General features: G+C 50.1%; 1 protein-coding gene across 3 annotated transcripts in view; it reads left to right on the top strand.

Annotated features, from left to right (window-relative positions):
- Positions 1-16,749, top strand: part of LOC135244291 (SERTA domain-containing protein 2-like) — a 42,264-nt gene that overhangs the window by 12,712 nt on the left and 12,803 nt on the right. The window contains exon 1 of one of the 3 annotated variants that reach the window (XM_064316592.1): positions 10,220-10,600. The exons of 1 other annotated variant lie outside the window; for it this stretch is intronic. The gene's annotated coding sequence lies outside the window, so the exon portion shown is untranslated. One more of the 3 variants, XM_064316594.1, reaches the window with a different exon arrangement.

Raw genomic sequence — 16,749 nt, 5'->3', positions numbered from 1 at the left:
CATGTTCATTTCTTCCTCTGTCAGTCTCTCTTTTCCACTCTTTTTTTTGGAATGCACACATAACCAGCAAAACTGCAGACAAAGGACTTGGTGTTTGTGTGTAGGGTGGAGTGGATGGGGGGGGGGCGGGTGGGGGGGGGGAGTGGGAGGGGGCTAAGGGCACAGGGGTGTGGGGGGGACGGTGGGGGGGAGGTTGTAGATATGGGTGTGTGGGGGGGGTGATGCTGGACATGTTCGCTGACTTTATTGTTCTCTGTTGCCGGGGTGATGGGAGGGTGGGTGGTGGGCGGTTTTGGGGAGGGGGGGCTGGGGGGTTGGGGGGGGGGGGCAAAGCTCCGGTAACAGCTGTGCAGTCCGAAGCCTTTTACTTCCTCTGTTCCAGAAGGCCCTAAAACAAGAGAACAGAAAGGGAGAGAGAGGGAGAGGGAGAGGGAGAGAGAGAGCCTGAGGGCAGAGTTCTCTGTGAAGTTCAGGCTCCTCACTGGGGGCGGGGGGCAGAGGGGAGAGAGAGGGGATGGAAGATTCAGAAGCGAACACACCATGAGCAAATCATTTTGTTTTGACTAGTTTTTGTTTTGTTTTTTTTTGGTTTATGCTCTCTGTGTCACTGCCTGGATTTAGAACAAGGGTCTCAAAGACTGTCGGACTGCAGCGTCTGCTGGTTTTCAGTGTGTGTTTCAGTACCTAAGTGCTTAATTTGAGTCACTGACTGCCTACAGAGCCTGCAGGACTGGAGTTAAACCTGCAGACACTGCGGCCCTCCAGGACTGGAGTTAAACCTGCAGACACTGCGGCCTTCCAGGACTGGAGTTAAACCTGCAGACACTGCGGCCCTCCAGGACTGGAGTTAAACCTGCAGACACTGCGGCCCTCCAGGACTGGAGTTAAACCTGCAGACACTGCGGCCCTCCAGACTGGAGTTAAACCTGCAGACACTGCGGCCCTCCAGGACTGGAGTTAAACCTGCAGACACTGCAGCCATCCAGGACTGGAGTTAAACCTGCAGACACTGCGGCCCTCCAGGACTGGAGTTAAACCTGCAGACCTGCGGCCCTCCAGGACTGGAGTTAAACCTGCAGACACTGTGGCCCTCCAGGACTGGAGTTAAACCTGCAGACACTGCGGCCCTCCAGGACTGGAGTTAAACCTGCAGACACTGCGGCCCTCCGGGACTGGAGTTAAACCTGCAGACACTGCGGCCCTCCAGGACTGGAGTTAAACCTGCAGACACTGTGGCTCCTCCAGGACTGGAGTTAAACCTGCAGACACTGCGGCCCTCCAGGACTGGAGTTAAACCTGCAGACACTGCGGCCCTCCAGGACTGGAGTTAAACCTGCAGACGCTGATGCCCTCCAGGACTGGAGTTAAACCAGCAGACACTGCGGTCCTCTGGGACTGGGGCAGCAGACACAGTGGAGTTTGGGATGCCTGGTCTGTCTGTGTGTCCTTGTTTCAGTTTTGTTTTGGGATGAGCATTTTAATGTCACTAAGAGAAGCAGAGCGCTGGGCTGTGCTGTAGTGTGGGTGATTAAGTGAGAGGATGATTCATTTTAAAGGTAAGCAGCGGAGAGGGGTGACCCGTCTGGAGGGGACGTGGACGGAATGTGGCGGGCGGGGGGGAGAGAGAGGCGTGGGAGGACAGGGTCGCCAGGGCGACGGGCTGGGTGAGCGAGACCCAGACACTGGCACGCTCGCACACGCCACAGTGCCCCCCCCACCCCTCGTACCCCACCCAAACAGGCACGCTCCATCCACCCCGCCCCCTCCCCCCCACCCACGACCCTGCATCAAGCCCCCGGGAAGCTTTTGTGTTGCCAGACGCGTCCCTGGATCCTGTGCCACGCTCAGCACACCAACCGCACTAACCGTCTGAGGATGGAGAGAAGGGGGGAGAGAGAGAGAGAGGGAGAGAGGGAGGGAGGGAGGGAGGGAGAGAAGGAGGGAGGGAGGGAGGGAGAGAGGGACAGAGGATGTGAAGAGTAACAACACACCAAAATGTCTGGTTATTAAACATATAATGCTAAATAAATGCGTAATCTAGCACACACCACAGACACACCACACACACATACATACGCACACACACACCACACTCGCACACACACACACACACACACACACACACACACACCACACTCGCACACACACACACACACACACACCACACACATACACACACACACACCACACTCGCGCACACACACACACACACACATACACACACACACACACACACACACACACACACACGGGCCGTTCCCGACAGAATCAGATTTCTTCGCCGTAAAGCGATACACGAGGACGTGGGCTGACCTGACCGAGCACATAAATATCTGGGGACGGTTGACCACAGAGGACCCAAACAAACCCGCTGGAGGAGCAGCTAAAACGGGGCGTGAGCAGCAGCGCCAGGGAGCAGCAGCGCCCGGGAGCCCAGGGTTTGGGAAACACAAGAAGCATTCGCAGGGAGAGGAGGTGGCGGAGACTTCCAGGAGTGAAAAATAGCACCGGCATTTTAAAAAAAATTTTTTTTTTTAATCCAGCGAGACGGTCGGCCATTTTCAATTTGTGCCTGATGGCACCGATGCTGTTTTTCTCTGTTCTACCTGGTGAGCCTCAGCCAGTACTGCTCCTGGGATAGACCTGGCTCGTGTCTTACTGTAGGCATTGTGAATACAGCATTTTTTTTAGTCCAAAAAAATTATAGACCAAATTATTTTTTTATTATGTTGTGCGGCCTCTGAAGTGGTGAGCTGCTCAGCATGCTGGCTGCCCCGCCCATTTTCTCAGTACAACCTTATGACACGGAAAATGGGTGGAGCTATTATTTCTGGAATGTGATGGGTCCACCAGTTTTTGGTATTATGGCAGCGGGGGGGCGGGGGGGGGGGTGTTGGTGTGTTCCACTTGTTTTCACCTTTGCTTGGGAGCGGGGAGACTGCATCACAAAGCCGGATCGCTGCACTGAGTGAAACCTGGAACCCTCCCAAATCTTGAACATGGACTGAAGTAAAAAAAAAAAATTAAAAAAATAAAAAGTTGTTCCAGGTTGTACTCAGCGCAGTTATCCAGCTAACTCAGTGATCCTAACTCAGTGACACCGGGCCCCTGCTTTGACCTCAGATGACCCCTGCGGTCTGCTCACGTGCCCTGTGTGTAGACGGAGCGGTGATGTAATGGGGTCTGTGATGTAATGGCGTCTGTGCTCTGCAGTCTCCCTCAGTCTGACTGCTCTTCCTGACACCGGGACAGTTAGTGAGCTGCAGCAGCAGCAGCGGCAGTGGACTGTTGGCTTGTTGTGCTGTGGTTGCCTAGCAGGAGTAAATAGAAATAGAATTTCCTGTCAGGATGAGAGGTGTGTGTGTGTGTGTGTCCAGAGTGAAATGACAGGGCTTCCATGTGATTTACTGGATTTACTGATGCCCCCCAACCCCCCCACCCCAAAAAAACATGTATGCACCACCCCCCTAAAAAATGTTTCTTGCCTAGGCAGAAATGGTATTCCTTCAGCGATATACTGTAAAATGTGACCCATTTGACCCATTCCAGTTCAACAACCTTTTAATTGCAAGTGTCCTTTCATTCTATTCTCACTATGGTATAGCAGTGTAAGTCTGTACCAGAACCTTCTACCCCCCCCACCACCACCACCCCCATGCCACCCCCCTCGCCACCCACCCACCCAATTCGTCTTGGAATTTGTTCTCAGTAAAAGCAGTCGCCTTATTAAGAGCTGCTTAGGAACGGCAGCCAGGAAAAATGCCGGGGAAAAAAAAAAGGAAAATTTGGGTGATTGATGGACGGCTGTCATATTAAGGGTCAGCTTCCAAATCCACAGCCCTCAGCTTTTTGGCCCCGGTCCAGCGTTTGGGAATGTTTTCGAAGGTGGGAGGGGCGGGGACGGGGGGAGGGGGATTTGGGGGTCGTCCAGCCTTGGTGGTAAGTCAACTTCATTTTGCGTTTCTGTTTAATAACCATGACAACAGGATGAATTTTTTTTTTTTTTTGTGGGTTTTAGTGTTTCAGCCCACCTCCATGTCTCGAGCAGGACAGGCACCAGCGAGTCTATCTGAACCCCCCCTCCCCTACCCCCCCCCCCCCCTCCCAGGCTCTCCACGCCGCCAAGACCCACTGCGGTAAGCCAGGAAGCAGTGGCCCACAGGAGGACAAAAATAGCCCACTGTAGCACGGCTGCCACGCTTGTAAAAACTCAGCCGTTATCATATTCCTTTTGTTTTTTGGAATTTCCCCCCCCCCTCCCTCCCACGCCCCTTTTGTTTTTTTCTGATTTGAAACTTCCCTCTTCCTTGTGAAGTCACTGTTTCAGGGTTGTGATGGGGGTGGGGGCGTCCAGCAAGTTTTTAAGTTTTCTACTAAGACAGTGGCTTTGCCCCATAAACCCCACTTCCAAATCGTTTACATTTGTGTTGAGGGGTAGAGTCAGGCTGCAAGCAGCAGGGTCGGGGTCATGGTCTCAGTCTTTCCGCTCATACAACAAATTCAGGTTTTTTCAATTAATGGACATTCATAATTGAATATCGACTTGACAACAGCTATTCTTCCTTCCACCAGATTTAACTGTTATTTGTGCTTTTCATCATACTCCTTTCTTTTCGTGTTTGTGGCAGCACCTGTGCTTTCTGTTACCGGAGCACGAGTTCTGCCTGGTGTGTTGAGTCACGGTTGTGGATGTGAAAATAGAGGGGGGGTCAGGAGGCAGGGGGCTGGAAAGACAGTGACAGGTCTTCTGGTGGTGACCTCTGATGGTCCTACCCCTCTGATGGTCCTCATCCCCCCCCACCCCAACTCTCCCCCCAAAAGTGTAATCCCATTGAAAGGTCACCATTACCACATCACTGTTTGTGTTGCTAGTTTGCAGTTCCTGAGCGTGCTAATGGCAGGATGGAGCTTGTTGTCTGACTGCATCACACCATCCAGAGCTCTCCAGTACCTCCGGCTGATTGGCCAGTGATCCCTGGCATGAGGATGGGTGGGGGTGGAGGAGATTTTGGGGGGGGGGGGGGGCGGTAGTAGCTGGACATACTGAGCCTTGGAAAGTGTGGAACTCTTACCCGATCTCACCCTGTGCATCCAGGAGTCTGTACCCTGGGCTCAATACACAGAAGATTAAATAAAACAACTCAGGTGTGGCTTCAGATGTAAATGCAAGCAGGGTGAAATTTCCTTCAGCTTATCTGAGCCAGTAAACAAACTCTTTAAAATGAGCTGAAATGTATAAAGTAATAAGGCTGGCTGCTGCCTCAGATGTCATGTTTTGACAGAGTGTAGCACAGTGGGTAAGGAACTGGGCTTGTAACCGAAAGTTCGTAGGTTCGATTCCCGGGTAAGGACACTGCCGTTGTACCCTTGAGCAAGGCACTTAACCGAAATTGCTTCAGTATATATCCAGCTGTATAAATGGATACAATGTAAAAAATGCTATGTAAAAGTTGTGTAAGTCGCTCTGGATAAGAGCATCTGCTAAATGCCTGTAATGTAGTGTTTTGGCCAGGTTTGTCTGTAAAAATTCAGTTGACAAAAAAAGACCGTGGATTAAAAAAGTTTGGGGGATTGAGAAAGTTCCCTTTGCATGACAAAAAAACAATCCAGAAACAATCAGGGCCAAATATGGAGCCACCAGTGATGTATGTCATGTGACTGAAGAGTCAGAGAGATGAGCCAGTCACGTGATCTGAGGCTCGACGTGAGTTTGGAGTGCTGCACCCAATCCCATCTCCGCTCTCAGCCTTATAAGAGAGCTGTTGTTTGTGAGGCACAGAAGCCATCATAGTTCTCTTTTTTTTCGTCCACAGCTTTGCAAGTCATTTCCTGTTGTTACCAGGTCAAATTCTTAATTTAGACGCACCTTCGCTAACTTTTCGAAAGAGCAAACGGTCTGAGTATAAATTAGGAGGGGGTGGGGGTGGGGGGGGCAGAACCTCTTATAGACAAAGGAATCCTATTCAATATGTGGAAAAAAAAATACATTATAGAGCCAGCAGGATCCTTTAGATTGTTTTATTAGGCTGTGTGTGCATCAAACTCGTGACTTTTAATTCCCTCTCTTTTGAGTGTAATTAAAGCGGTTCTCAGGACAGTAATTGACTGAAAGTGCTTTGATTGGGGTCTGAGTAGCAGGGTTTTCTGTAACATACTAGGAAGTGCCGGCAGCTCTGGGGGGGGGGGGGGGGTGTCGAAATGGGGGGAGAGGTCACACTCTCTCTTTGGGCTACGGAGCCAGGCCCAAAAATAGGGTGAGCTATACCCCCCCAACCCCCGCTCGCACCCACTTCGTTCTCGCCCCGTGACAGCAGCTATGCCGTGACCCCAGATCTGAGTGCAGCCGCCCGTCCACCTGTGCTTTCATTGAGCAGCACGCGCGCGCAACGCAGTTACATTACTGAGGACACGTATACCAAGTGACTCTTATACAGAGTGACTTACACACACACACACACCCTTTTTTAGCGTGTTTACATACAGCCGTGCGGCTGGACGGGTCACTGGGAGCAATTCAGGTTAGGTTCAATGCGGCTCAAGGGTACGGTGGTGGTGCCCTACCTGGGAATCAAACCTGCAACCTTCGGGTTGTAACCCCCTAGTTCCCTACCCACTTTACTATAGTAGTGCGATATCTGTGTGTGATGTGGTGGCGTGCCAGTGCTTCACTGATAATGGCGTATAGTATATCGACTAGGTTTTAATAGAGCAGTGTGCCTCTGTGCCAGTGCTTCACTGATGTGGTGTGTGTGTGTGTGTGTGTGTGTGCGTATGCGTGTGTGTGTGTATGTGTGTGTGTGCGTATGTGTGTGTGTGTGTGCGTATGTGTGTGTGTGCATGTGTGTGTGTGTGCGTGTGTATGCGTATGTGTGTGTGTGTGTCAGTGTGTGTCTGTGTGTGTGTGTAGGTATTATAATGGTGTATAGTATATCGACTAGGTTTTAATAGAGCAGTGAGCCTCTGTGCCTCTCTGTTTCATTACGTGCTGGTGCTCCAGAGAGCCCTATGAGGAGTCTGCTGATGTGGGCGTCTGGGGCCCCCCTGTGGAGGCAGCACCGCGGGGGTTCGTCCCCTGCAAGGCTGGGGAGGAGAGAGAGAGCACGGGGCGGGGTAGGGGTGGGGTGGGGCGGGGCGGAGCCTCTTTGTCGCGCTCCTCTTTCTTCCCTGAGCTTGTGACCATGACCTCGCCGAAGCCCTGCGATTGGTCAGCTGTTCGCGTTCACCGGCCCCCTCCTCCTCCTCCTCCTCCTCCTTCTCCTCGTCAACCTAGACTACCTTCTCAGCACAGGTCACAGTGCTGGGGTGTGTGTGGTGTGTGTGAGGGACGCCATATCTGGGGGTACTGCTGCACGTTAATTAGCCAGGCATCAGCTGCCATTACTCGAGAGCGTGCCGTTTTTTTTTTTTCTTCTTCTTCTTTTTTTTTTCTCACCATCTGGCCAGCTTTTCCCCCAGCCCGACGTAGCCCAGGGTTAACGACCGACGCCGGCGAACAGATGTCCGCGAACGGGGCGAGGCGATACGTGCGGACCGCGTGTCCCACAATGCCCCTGGACACGCACCCCTGTACAACTGCCTGAGAGAGAACGGTCAACACTAGCGTACACATAGCACACTCCCCTCTGCAACATGCACACTTTGCTCAGCCTCGTACTGAACAGTCCTCCTGCCAAGAGCAAGCCCCGCGATCATTAACACCGTGAACCGAGCCTTACAGGGACGTATTTACCTGGGAAAGGTCGAGCTCGTTCGCTTGGTCAATTGTGCTGGAAAAGCAACGAATGAGCAGTCAAGTCCGTTTAGATCGCCGCAGTCGAACGCACAGCAGCGCTTTGGTTCGTGACGCTAAAGAAAACACTGCGCTTGGCAGCGGCGGGGCCGTTTAGGAACAATGTCCTGTTCACGGGGATCGGATTCTGCGTCGCAGTTGGAAAAAAGGACTTGGAAAGGCCATCCCGGACCGGACCGTAAAGGACAACGTGGGTTTCTTGGATTTCTTTCAGACAAATAAGCCTCAGGACCAAGGTGGCAACCTCACGAGGACAAGGGTTACATTCAGCCCTTTCCCAGAAACATGGCCTTTTTTTTTTTTTTTTTTTTACCGGAACCCGCCAAAAAAACAAAAAAACTCTGTCGGCCGCCGTTACGCGCTCCTGTTCTGTGCCTTAGCGAAGCCTCGCGGTCGTCTGACCCGCGTCCCGCGGCCCCTAGGGGCGCCGCAGGGGGCCTTCCGGCACCTTCTGCCCCTTGGGTACAGGTGGAGCCACCCGCAGCGTACCTGGGCCAGGTAAGGTCGAGGTAGTGGCTCTCCGACCGTGTCAGGTGCGTAGATCGATGCGCTTGTTCGCAAGGGCTTCCGCACGTTGCCCTGGGTACAGGTGAGCCCCGAGCAGTTCCTGGCCAGTGAGGGTTGAGGCTGAGTGCCTCCGCCGGCTTCAGGCGCGAATGCACGCGCTCAGCGGCCTCCGTGTTAGTGGTGAAGCGCTAACTGTGCTCGCTGCCGACCTGCCCAGCCTGTTTCTCCCCCAGTGTGAAAAATGCAAGTATCCCTCCAGGAGAGAATATATAAGTTGCCCTGGGAGACCGTGCTTGGAAAGGGTGGAGTCTGAAACTTTTTTTTTTTTTTTTTTTAAGTACAGTCAAGCTGGCTGTCGATAATGGAGTAGTCACATAGATTGTACATTTCCGAAATCCAAATGGGGGAGTGCAGACTCGTCGTTGAACGTGGGGGGTTAGTGTTTAAACATTTTATTTTTGTAAAAATATATGCAACCAGTTGTTGAATTTCCCCCATGCGCAACAGCCCACCATGAACATAAACGGCTTTGCTTTTTTAAATGAATATTTTCCCAGGTCTTTATACATTAAGCAAATGTCATGCCATTTTATGGACGTCCTTTACTGCTTTTTTCATTGCCCTGAATAATGACCGTTACTACATTACAGCTGCACTGCGCACTACCCGTTTCTCCTTCGCTAAATTGTCGTGAACAGATTTGTAAATCAGTACCTTCTACATGCACACACTGAAGTCATACTGTATGTTTATTAGGAAAGCATGTGAACACTATCGTATAAAACCAACCTGGGTCACCAGACGACGCCTCTTTGATGTCTTACTGTTCTTTTTACTATAATGTTGTTGAATGTGGAAAATCTGACAGAGTATTGATCAACCATATAGCCCACATTTCAGGCTGTAAATCAGATTGACTGATTTGTGAGCGCGATAGTACATTTTATCTCAAATTTAATAAACCATCGGCTCAACTCTATTTTTGCTGGAACAAGGGCAAACGTTGTAACACTTTCACTAGCCTGAAGCCATGCGTTCAAAACTAAAAAGCCACATTGTCATTTAACGGCTTACCGTTTTTTTTTTTTTAATTAGTTAAGGCTTTTGGTTAGCCATTTATTTATGGGTACCCGATAATGATCAGAAAAGATGTCGCAAATTCTCACAAATAAATGATTGTATGCGGGAATAGACTGGTTGTAAAAGTCGCCGGCATATTTCCAGAAGGCCAGAGCAAATCACCGTTCTGTTCACCGGGCAAACAGTTGGCGGTTATGAGACCGTTATTTCGCCTTTGGACACACATGCTTCGTAATTGCTGGTTCTGCCGATGAACGCCTAAGAAACATGGCTACAATTTTAGAAAACGGCAAATGCACTCCTAATAAACAGCTTTGGGCACTTTACTTTTAGGCTACACAAAAGTATTGTATTGTCTTCTAGGTGAAGCCGAGGGGACCGACTTGAATTTACTGAATAACTTGAATGCCTCAAATATTTGCGGTTGCTCGCTCTCGCAGCGGGGTTGTGCGTCCCGAACCAGCGGATGCGCAGGGCTGTGTTTTTTGTCACGCAGTTCGTGTAATATAAATACACATTTACTCTAAATTTATACCTGCTTGGCCGCCACAGCATGGCTTTCACAACCCTGATATTGCACAGACTGGGATTTTTGGCAGCGGCACCACATTTTTTCATTAGCGTTTTCTCTTCCCTTTGGGACAATGGCACACGCAGGGGCCACGAGAGACGGGGCGCGGATGTCGGTAGCCCTACATCTGATTGGATACTTATCTGAAGTAAGAGCATGTGTAGCCCCGCTAGCTGGCGTTAGCAACTGCTTGGTCCCAGCTGCCAAGTGCAGAGAGAGAGAGAGAGAGAGAGAGCGAGAGAGAGAGAGGTGGGGGTGGGTGAGGGAGGGCGCAAGCGGAGTGTGCGTGTGCCTGTGTGTGCGCGAGGGGCGGACCTCGCTGGAGCTAGACACAGTCGGCTCGCGGCGTACCAGAAGCTTTACTTTACGTCATTCCTTTTTCAGGGACAGCACTGCTGCTGGAACAGGGGCAGCCGCGTCTCGGCTGTTCTATCACTGGGCAGTAGTGGTTGAGAACCCGTCCGCTCTTCTTCAGCACGCCATTGTGCTTGGGGTCCTCCCTCAGTCGATTGGAAAATCGCCGAAGAGAATAAAAGTGCGGTGGACGATGTGAGGAGTTTGGCTGATGCCTTCTTCGAGACGCGGAGCTAGCGCTAGTCTAGTAAGACAGTGACCCGATGCTTTATTTAAAACCTCAGGTGGACGTAGATGTGGTGAGTAGATCTCCGTTTAACCCGCTGCGCGTTGTTAAATGCACGTTGTTAACGACTGGTTGTGGCACGTGAACACGAATTAGACCTGGAATTGATGTTTTGTGTTGCCTAATCAAACGAAAGTCGATCGCTCATCTCGGCGTCTCCAGTTAAAACGAACAGTTCAGCAGACTTAACACGAGAAAGCGAAACAAAGATATGTGAGCTTGAATGAAGGCGGTTGCCTTCGAGCCGACTAGGTAGCCTGCTGCTTTTGTCGTGCGTAAAATTAGCTTTAAATGTAGCTGACTAGCCAGCCCATCCGTCCAGCTAACGTAGCGACCCAACTTGCTGTAGTGTTGCGTGAAGAATGCTAGCGAACATTGTTTTCAGACGGTCCTCGCATTGCACAGCTGGTGTGTTAAGTTTATAGCTGCATGTAGGTCAATGACTATTGACTTCAGCTCCGATGTGCATTTTGACATGTTAGCTCTTTAGCATTTGGCTTCCGAAAGGAGACAGAATAATTTTTTTTTTCCAGTAGGGTAATGCTGATTAATGATGTATTCTACGTCTATTATTAATCATCCTGAAGATTGGAATAGTTTTGTCATTCGTGTCTACGTGCGGTCATGGCTCTGTCTGTAAAAAAAAATCACAAGCCGTCTGAATCCGCCCTCGCACGCCTGGTTGTTGCTGTCTAATTTGTACTGCAAACCAAGTACGATAAGCGGCATATCGTGAAGTTTCTCCGTGACATTTAACTGTGGTGGGATGGGAGGAGCTCGTCAGCGCAGATACGGTATGTTCACAGCAAGAGGACAATTACGTGATCAGTTGAAGTTAGTGTTGTGTTACCTTAAGTACTATATGACACTGTCCTATATGACACTAATGGCTGAGCAGCGGACATAAATATAGTATCACTTGTTTATCGTTTGACTGTTATTGTGTTGTTCATTTGTTTCATGCAGGAAATACAAAAGTACACATGCACGGATTTACCTTTTGAGACGACATGTTAACTTGCTAAAAACTGCTTTTAATGCAACGCTGCACATTATATTTTTTGTACAATATAGCAATATTGTGCACAGTGACAGCCTGTGGAGAGTTTTCACCCATGACGGTGTTCGAAAAGGCGGACTGTCCAGACAGTAGCTGACACATTTGATTGCGTGAGTCATTTGGCATGTTTTTTAGGAACGCTTGTGCCGCTGGGGGCAGCTAGCTGACAGATAAACATCTCTCTCGCTAAGCCCGCCGGTCGGTATTTATAAACCATCGGAGAGAGGAGCGCTGATCTCTGCTCGGGTTTCTCCTGTCCTTGTTCCTAACCTTATGCACTGCCGGGCTTGGGAGTAAAACCGCATTCATGAAGCATTCCTGTTCCTCCGTGGGTTCAGCGAGTGCAGCTCAGGCCTCTGTATTCATAAAGCATCTTGGACTGGGAGTGCTGATTTAGGATCCGTTTTGTCTGTTCCTCCGTATTGGTTAAGGCTTGGAATACGGACACGGAAAAATCCCGGTTCCTAGATCAGTGGTCTCGGCTCTCTGATGCTTTATGAATACTGATCCGGACTGTGGGCCTGGAAGGAGCACGCATGTGATTATAGAGCAGTGGTGATTCTATTCAAACGTGCTTTCATTAAACTTTTCTGCAGGAGTTGTTACACTGCAGTGTAGGTACAGAAAGCATTTCAGAGTCAGAGTTTATGCAGATTCTTCATTGGGGAATCTATTCTCTTTGTGTTGGTGCAGGAAAATTCCCCTGCTTGGCTTGTGTTGGTGCCATAGTAACGAGCAATAAGTTGTTTGTAAATAGTGCGTATGAATTGTGATGATTGGGTGGATTTTAGTAATATGACTTGGCATGTTTGGAATCTGTTAAATGGTTTCTTTCACTTCAGATGAAGGACAAAGTGGCTGAGTGGAAGCGCTTATTTTATACAGACGTCTAAAGGGCAAATCGGGTTCCTGTCTGGCAAAATAAAAAAAAAATGTAGAAGAGAGTGTTTAGAGACATGCCAAACATTTGTAATCCATTCTTTTTTTTTTAAGGACCGTTGGATTGGTGTGTACCTCATTTGTGCTCTAAGCCTGTTTTTTTTTTCCTTCTGAAAAACTGACTTTTATAGTGAAACTTGAACTCGTGAGCCCTTGATTTAGATCTTTGTTTAAAACTCTTGTGAAGTTGCTATTTATACTCATTTTTTTGCTTGGCCAGTCCAAGTTGTTCTCAAAGATGGTATTGAGCCATTTTTTTTCCAGTTCTGCTGATTAGCCAATAATCTTCTTTCAGTTCATTATGGAGTATGAATTTATCAGTGGGGGAGGGGGGAAAGAAACAGTGTTTCAGAGATTTCAGAAATTTAGCGTGTGGTGTGAAGTTTGAGAAACTTGCGGGCCGGGGGTAGTGTTTGAGGGCTTTGCAGCAGTATTTAGGGCAGAGCTGTGCTCCAAAGAGGAAAACAGTCCTGGATACAGACTCTGTATGGCAACCTACTTTAGTCCCGCAGTTTGTTTGTTTTCCCGCTGTTTCTGCTTCTGTTCCGACGTCTGGAAGCCTCCATCTGCGGCTCTCTGGGACGTCCCGGCTCTGAAGGTTCTGTGGCGGTGAGGGCTCCTCCTCAGACGCTCTGACCTGTCATGTCCGCGGTTCCGGAGAACGCAGGCCGCGCACGTGAAAGGGTCAAGGGTCAAAGGTCAAGGGTCTCCGGCTCTGGCTCCTCCTGCAGGATGGACACGTTGAAACGTTGAAATGCGTGTGATCACTTCCTGCCTGGATCCCGAGGCCTACCTTCCAGCACCTGTCCTTGCCCCCCCCCCCCCCCCGCCCCTTCCGGTAACACCCGGACCGTCCCTCACGTATAGGGGGCGGAGTGTCTGGCCGTCGCTCTGTCTGAGGGGAACAGGGGGAGAGAGAGCAGCCGAGCCGGCGGGCGGGGGGCAAACGGCAGGCCGAGTCACGGGCTCAGATCTTCGGCCATTTTGACCCGGCCGCTCGGGGGGAGAGAGCGACCTCCACCCGGAGCTCAGAGTGCAGCTCACCGTGCCAATCATCTCAGAGATGACATCACGTACTACACACGTCTATACGAAGACTGTGAACTGATTATATTTTAATTTTCATAATTTTCACAATTTTCATTGGTCGGGAGGGCATGGTTTAGTATGGGAAACGGCTGGTTTGCGCATGCGGCTGCTGGCCGATCGTGCCGGGTCCTTTTTGTTTATTTATTTTTTGTTGTGAAACGTCGTGAGGCGGTGAAAAGAAAGCGAGTCTCTTTCTTCCTCGCGGGTCAGCTGCCTCTTATCTCGCCTGTGCTCTCCTCTCACGCACTGTCCAAGGCCTGCGCGGCAGAAGATAGGAGAAAGTAACAACCTGGGAACAAAGGCCTCTTCAGTCAGCAGTGTGGGGGGGGGGGGGGGGGGGGGCTCTGCCACAGAACTGCAAAAACAGTCCTATTAGCATAATATGTAACGGCCACACTCAGGTGTAGCGTATTAGTGAAGTGTGTGTTCAGTTATTAACAATGTGAATGTGAAATTAAATGTATGTGTGTGTGTGTGTATGCACATGTAAGTGTGTGTCTGTTTATCTGTGTGTGTGTGTGTGTGTGTGTGTGTGTGTGTGTGTGTGTGTGTGTGTGTAGCGTGTGTCTGTGTGTAAGATGGCTGTGTCTCCTTTGCCTGAGTGCATAGCGATGCGGAACACGCTGCACTGACGGAGTCTCACTCCTCCGTCCGCCGCTGCCGCCGCCTTTCCCCCCGCCACGCTTCAGAGCGGAGTGTACGTGTAAACATGGGCGCACGTGTCGTGCCGACGGCGTGAGCGGGCGATTAAAGGGTTAATGTGGGCGTGTGTCGTGAGAGGCTCGGCCCGGAGAGCCGCGAGTGGCGGAGAGACGTGGCTGAGCGAGCGGCGATTAGTCAGAGCGAGCGTGGTGGGGTGGGGTGGGTGGGTTGAGTTGGCATTTCGGTCGGGAGGGGAAATCACACCCCTGCGCCCCTATGACGCTTGAATGCCCCCCCAGCCCCCCAGGCAGGAAGACGGGGGTGCTGGACACGCCGGTGACTCTGCGGGATGATGAGTGATGACGCTTTAAATGAGTCCCGCCCCCACAGAACAGACAGAGCAACGGCTTTTCCTCTATTGCCTAATACTACTACTAATATGACTACTGCTACTGCTACTGCTGCTACTGCTGCTGCTACTGCTGCTTCTACTGCTACTGCTGCTACTGCTGCTACTACTGCTACTGCTGCTACTGCTGCTACTACTGCTACTGCTACTGCTACTGCTGCTACTGCTACTGCTACTGCTACTGCTACTGCTGCTACTGCTACTGCTACTGCTACTGCTCTGCTGCTGCTACTGCTACTGCTGCTACTGCTACTGCTACTGCTACTACTGCTACTGCTACTGCTACTGCTGCTACTGCTGCTACTGCTACTGCTACTGCTACTGCTGCTACTGCTACTGCTGCTACTGCTACTGCTACTGCTACTGCTGCTACTGCTACTGCTACTGCTACTGCTACACTGCTCTGCTACGCTATGCTGCTACTGCTCTGCTACTGGCTACTGCTACTGACTGCTAGCTACGCTACTGCGTGCACTGCTCTGCTGCTACTGCTACTGCACTACTGCTGCTGCTACTGACTGCTGCACTGCTACTGCTACTGCTACACTGCTACTGCTCTACTGCTACTGCTGCTGCTTCTACTGCTACTGCTACTGCATGACTACTACTGCTACTGCTGCTACTGCTACTACTCTACTGCTAGCTACTGCTAGCTGCTACTGCTACTGCTCTTGCTGCTACTACTACTGCTACTGCTGCTACTGCTACTACTCTACTTACTGCTACTCTCTGCTATGCTACTGCTACTCTGCTGCTGCTGCTGCTGCTACTGCTGCTACTGCTACTACTATGCTCGCTACTACTCTACTGCTCTACTTCTGCTGCTGCTGCTACTTGCTACTACTACTACTGACAGTTACTTACTCTAGTACTACTACTTCTTCTGCTATACTGCTACACTACCACTACTGCTGCTGCTACTGCTACTACTGCTACTGCTACTATTGCTACTTGCTACTGCTACTACTACTGCTTCTACTACTGCTGCTGCTACTGCTACTGCTACTGCTACTACTGTGGGTGGCAGTGTAGTATAATAGGTAAGGAGTTGCTCTTGTAACCTAAAGGTCACAGGTTCTATATCCCAGTTGGACACTGCAGTTGTACCCTTGAGCAAGGTACTTAACCTGCATTGCTTCAGTATTTATCCAGCTGTATAAATGGATGCAATGTTAATGCTATGTGTAAGTCGCTCTGGATAAGAGTGTCTGCTAAATGCCTGTAATGTATTGTACTAATAATAATAATACCCTATTATTATTATTATTATTATTCTTGCTATTATTCAGATTTAAAGACCTATAAAATGCCTTTGATGCAGTGCATTCTGGTGTAATTAATGAGGCAGTGATTGGCGTTTCCTTGGCCATATGCCAGTGCAGAGTGCTCTATACTGTACAGCCACAGACGGAAGTGCTGCTGTTCGTACTGCATGGGGCTGTGTGTGCTGAGCAGTGAGGGGAACACGTAGGGCAGGGACTGTGTGTGTGTGTGTGTGTGTGTGTGTGTGATGTGTGTGTGACGTGTGTGTGCCAGCCTGCTTGGCAGGGAAACTCCCATCAGGCAAAGTGTTGATGTTTTTAAATTACTCAACGCGAAAAGCTTTCATTTTCCAAAATGAGCGTAGTTAAACGTGATTGAAAAGGACAGGTTGTTGTCTTAAATGCATCAAAATGCTAATTAAAGACAGAGGCTTGTCCATCTCAGCCTGTGTGCTGCTTATGCTGAATTTCTAATTGCATAAAATAAAAATATCCGTAATGCTTTATATCTAAGTGGGCAGGATCATATCAGTTCTGTGTTCCTGGCGGCAGCCAGCTATAACTGAGATTTTTATTTTTTTTTCAGTTCGGTTCTGCAGAGTGAGGGTCAGAGTTCAAGCTCGTAACTGCACCGTATGCAGCTCGAAATACTACAGAACAATTAGGGGTTGTCGCACACGTGATGTCACACGCGCACCACTGTAATGATTACCTCACCTCCCAGTGGATTTCTTTTTTCAAGGGCTCCACACTCAGGCTGC

This window comes from Anguilla rostrata, chromosome 2, assembly GCF_018555375.3.
Source record: "Anguilla rostrata isolate EN2019 chromosome 2, ASM1855537v3, whole genome shotgun sequence".
NCBI classification, from domain to species: domain Eukaryota; kingdom Metazoa; phylum Chordata; class Actinopteri; order Anguilliformes; family Anguillidae; genus Anguilla; species Anguilla rostrata.
Note: the sequence above shows the minus strand (reverse complement) of the source record. Positions and strands in the feature narration are given on the sequence as shown.